The 4,949-nt window shown below is 39.4% G+C and overlaps 1 long non-coding RNA gene across 1 annotated transcript; it reads left to right on the top strand.

Moving 5' to 3' along the window:
* The first annotated feature begins 625 nt into the window (after positions 1–625).
* Positions 626–4,696, top strand: LOC138105899 (uncharacterized). The gene is made up of 3 exons (XR_011148778.1): positions 626–707; positions 985–1,087; positions 4,249–4,696. It is a non-coding gene; the product is annotated as an uncharacterized lncRNA (long non-coding RNA).
* Positions 4,697–4,949: the final 253 nt, after the last annotated feature.

Below are 4,949 nucleotides of genomic sequence, written 5' to 3'. Positions count from 1 at the left end.
CCTCACATGTATTATTGGAGTAACTGATCAGTGTCACTAAATTCAATCTGCTGAGCAACACAGAAAATAGAGAAATATTACTCCACTGGACTAAATTCTTTTATTTGATTTTATTGCCCAAACTCAAAGGAAAATGAGAAAAAAAATTTTGGCAAAACAGCATGAGATATTGTTCTTTGTAGCAGTGCAGGTGGCTCCAGCCACTCTGTCTCCTGAGAAAAACTCAGACAACCAGCCTGTGGTGGTCAGCAATCCAAGTTTAGCATATAAATTTCAGTCATGGTGAGAACCCATAATTCCTTTGTTCTGCTGTTTGCATGTTTTTCCCTGATTGGTTAATGTTTTCCCCTCCCTATTTTATGTATGAAATTATGTATATTCACATCCCTTGTTTAATATGTATCAGTTCTAGAAAGTTCTTTGTTCCTCGACTCCCTATTGGATCCTTCCCTAAGTCCCTCCTAGGTGTTGCCCCCATTGGTTCCTTTGCTGTCAACCCCACCTGCTTGCCTTTACCCCATTGGCTGAGATCCCTTTCCTTGCCTATTCTGTACTCAGTATAAAATCCTGGACCCAGTCAAAAATTTGGGTCTTCGTCCCTGCCCTTTCACTGGCATAAGGCTGTGTGGAACACATACGGCAAGTCCCCTCTCTTTCTTCTTTGCCTTTGTGTCTTCATTCCAGCAACAGGAGGAAAGCTCCCTTGGGTGAGGAGCTCTATCCCTTCTTTTTGTGTGTCTCAGCGGGGGTTGCCACCTTCCAGAGGGGTTGTAGCGTTGACCTCCGGGCTTCCTTTTGTCAGCACATGAGGGGTAAACCCCCTTCAGCTTCCTCTCAGCTGCAAAAACACCTCAGTTCTTCCCTTTGTGGTTGCTGAAAAGTACAAGGACACGTGTGAGTGAGGTGTTCAGATCTAGTACTATTCAAAGCAGTACTGAAAGAAGAGTTTTTACCTGATTTTTTTTTTTTTTTTTTTGAGGCCAGCAAAAATACTCGTTTCACACAAGTAAGAAAATGTAGGCAACAGAGGAATCAGCCTTATTCCAGTTCAAGTTCACCAGCAGTAGTGAAGTTAGATCCAAATAAGGTAGGAAGTCCATCATGTGTTTGTTTTGGTTTTCTTGTTTTATGGACTTACGTAATGTTGCCAGAGATCTCGTTAGAGAAAAGCAGTTACAGCTCAGTTCTTCAGAGCTGTCTGGCACCTATTGGCTGTATCAGTACATGGTATACTCTGCAGAGGGTTACAGTGTAGAGATACTCAAATTAGCAGAGACCTGAGCCCATCAGTCCACAAGGCAGCGGGTGTGTATGAAGAGCAGTAGCTCTTCTCCAGCTGAGTTGTCCAGATCAGTAAGCCAGGATTTGTGTCCCATTGTCTGCTGACTAACTGGTGTCATGTAGTAGCACAAGGGAGACATTCCTTGTTGATACAGGTGATTAATACAGGAACAGTTTTAAAACCACATGGCAAGCAGCTACTGACACTGAGCAGTTATGACAGAGGAGACAAAACCACACAAAATGAAGGAACATTCAGGAGGCTTTCTAGAGGTCTGGACTATCTGGGTGGACTCCCTGGGGAAAGTAAGGAACGCTGTTACAATACCAAACAGTTTGCCTTTGACAACACCCTAGATGCCACAAATAAAGAAGTGGAATGTCATATTCAGCCTGGAGGGACACTTACAGACTGACGTGAGGATATCACCCCTATATGTAGGCCTAATCACAACACAACCTGTGCCCATGGAAATTTGTGTTTAATCTGTGTCAGTCCGATCATCAGATGCACAGAGTGAGACTAACCTTTAGTCTCCTTCTTACCCAGCCACACCATTAGGAGACACATCAATGAGACCAACTCCAAATATGCCTTTGGTATTCATTGTGCTTAAATCAAGTGATAGCCTAGGGCCCCAATACAGCTTTTGATAGACTGTGCCCCAAAAGAACAGCAGCAACCATGCTGAAGGCTATCATATGTTAGCGTAATATTTGTAGCCAAAAAGATAAGTAAGGTAGTTCACAATCTCTGAACAGGAATTAAGGCTGTCTGGTTTTCTTCCCCTTTTCCTTTATGACAACGATCTCAGCTCTTTGAAAGATGGTATGTTACTCTTTTGCTGCTGTACCTTTCTGCTGACACAGGGAGTCTGTGGCTCAGCAGAAACTTCCCCACTGTCCCACAGCATCAAATAGACCAAGTTCTTTCTATCCATTTCTCCTCTTTTCAGCCATTTAGGTGGAAAGTCCATAGCAAATGCTGGCAAATCACTGCTTTCTGAAAATTTCTAAGCTGTTCTGAGAACATTTTGGGGTGCTCTGTTTTAGCATCAGCTGAGGAGCAAGTCCTCAACATTTCTGCATGTAGGAACTGGATGAATGGTAGGAAGCCCTCTCCACTGTTTGATCATGTATAAAACAAAGACCTTCACTGTTTTAGAAGCACAGATTCTCAATATTTGAGAGACTGGAAATCAGTAGTTCTATTTCTTGTTCAGAAAATAGTGTGGTTTTGGACACCTGAATATATCAGGTCAGACTCAATAAGACAGTTACCTGGAGTTAACACCACAGCCACAAAATACTGTCGAGCAAAAGCCCAATTCTGCAGTCATCAATCATGGTCAAACATAAGATATGTTGCTTTACACAGTTTAACATTTAGTCTCAAAATGCTGGTTACTGCTGAGGTAAAGGATGTGAAGAAAATTAATGGGAGTTTTGTGTTTTTGATGAGTAAGGAATTATTATTATCTGAGCACTTACTGGTAAAAAAAAAAAAGGGTAACCAGAAGTATAGAAAACAAATGCCCAGGTAATAGCAGACATATATGCCTGTATACACAATAGAGAAAGAATTAAGACAGTAATGAGGTTAACAGATTATTATAGAATAAAATTTACTTTGAAGTATTTTGTTTCAAATACATATCAGAACATTTCATAAACTAAGAGTCAGTGAACAAATATGACCATCACTTTGCTCAACACAAATAGGAAGTAGTCCTGAAGTGAAAATCTCTTAAAGAGAGAAAGTATAGGTAGACTTATGGCAAAGATATTAGGTTTGCTTCTTGCAAAAAGTATCCAAAATCCCCCTTTTGGTGGAAGGACAGAGAGACAGAAAAGAGAGCAGACTCTATGCACTGCATTGAAGAGATTGCTCCTTTTCAGCACTAGTTCTACTACAGGATATGTGCTAGATCCAAAATCTCTGTAAGGGACTTGAATGCATGTTCTTTCCTCCCTCAGGCATTTAGCACTACATCCTACCTAAACTGTACTCTACTGCAGCTAGAATCTCTTGCTGTCACAGCTTACTGACTCTGCCAAGACTATTTGTAATCTGCTAGTCAAAGCACAGCAACTCTTGTACCAGCAACAAAACTGTTGCTTTTACTGATGTGTGTCAACAGCAGAAATGACAACTCTTAAAGAGTAAAAGCCAAGTTCTCCTCCTTTCTTCCTTAAATTAAATTAAAAGAGCACATTTTATTTTTCTTGCAGAAAGACCAAGAATATATTTACAATGAAAGGAAAATGGATTGGATATCACAAACAAAAGCTACAGATTTGGGGAATTAAAGCACCATTGCCCTTTCAGGCTGGACCAGGGAAATAACTTTTTATGGTATCCAGTATTTGATCTCTCAAAAAATTTAGAAGAGTGGTACAAGTAATCTCTTTTTCCAGCTGCAGTCAAAATAGTGTACTATGTTATATTGTTGACTCACTTGTACACCAAGTCATACAGTTTGAAGACTGAAAATGCTTCTGAGGCTCAGTTTGAAGTTCCATTTATTTGCTTTTTTTTCTGTTTCACAAGCTCTGGTTAAAATTCAAGGCTAAGAAACACAAGCTATTTCAGTAATTTAATGGATGAAGACAGAATCATTTACTCTGGGACTCAGTGGGTGCATTAATGTACATAAGGCATATTTTACTGTTAATTAACCTCAAGGACAGATGAGAGAAAATGACCCAGCAGCACAGATTCAACTTTTACTTGTTTTTGCCTTGGTACGCTCCTTCACTTCTGTTTTCTCTCCCTTGCTCACCACCATATGCTGCCATTTTTCACTACCATTTCATTGTAAACAGCTAACCAAAGGAAATGAAGAAAATGGCATGGAAAGGTAGCAGTTAGCACCTCTCAGGGAATAATTATAGATCTGTTATTTCTGCTCTTACTCTGATTTAAAAAAAACACCCAAACAAACAGCACCCTACTTCTCGTTTCAGGATGAAAAGTCTGCTCCTACATCGGTGCTCCTGCTCCTACAGTAGTGGTTTCTTGTGACTGGCAATGCTAATGTGTTAATTACCACTCATGCAGGCAGTTAAAGGTCAACATGCTGGAACACTCACTGGCTCAGGCTTAATTGAAGAGAAATAATTTAAACAGAAAATCTAAAAAAAAGAGATTAGGTGTGTTCATAAATAAACATTGAAGTGTTCATAAGTAATTAAATGTGAGCACAGATATGGTGAAGACAACACATCTACAGGCAGCTGATAAGAAAGAACTAGCATAACAGGCATCTTCCAAAAGGTGAACTTCTGCTTTTATCCTTCAAAGGGCCTGAAGATTCTGTTCTTTTTTTTATTCTTGTCTGTCCCTTATTGAGTATGCACCTCAGGGCAAATAATGTATTCCCAGGGAAAGAAAATTATCATACAGAAAACATTACTTCAGGAAATAAAGCAAAATATGAACTAAGGCAAGTGTATAGAACCTTTTAATTTACGAAAAAAGTAAGTGCACATCACTTATTTTCAAAGAACCAGTGAAGGAGAACAATTATCAAGCTGTTTTTAATATTGAATGCCTTCTGTTCTGCTTATTAACATTCCTACCAGCTTCTAAAATCCTCTATTTGCCTTTAATAGAAAAGAAAAGAAAGAAAAGAAAGAAAGAAAGAAAAAGAAAGAGGGAAAGAAGG

This window comes from Aphelocoma coerulescens, chromosome 2, assembly GCF_041296385.1.
Source record: "Aphelocoma coerulescens isolate FSJ_1873_10779 chromosome 2, UR_Acoe_1.0, whole genome shotgun sequence".
In the NCBI taxonomy this organism is placed as follows: domain Eukaryota; kingdom Metazoa; phylum Chordata; class Aves; order Passeriformes; family Corvidae; genus Aphelocoma; species Aphelocoma coerulescens.
Note: the sequence above shows the minus strand (reverse complement) of the source record. Positions and strands in the feature narration are given on the sequence as shown.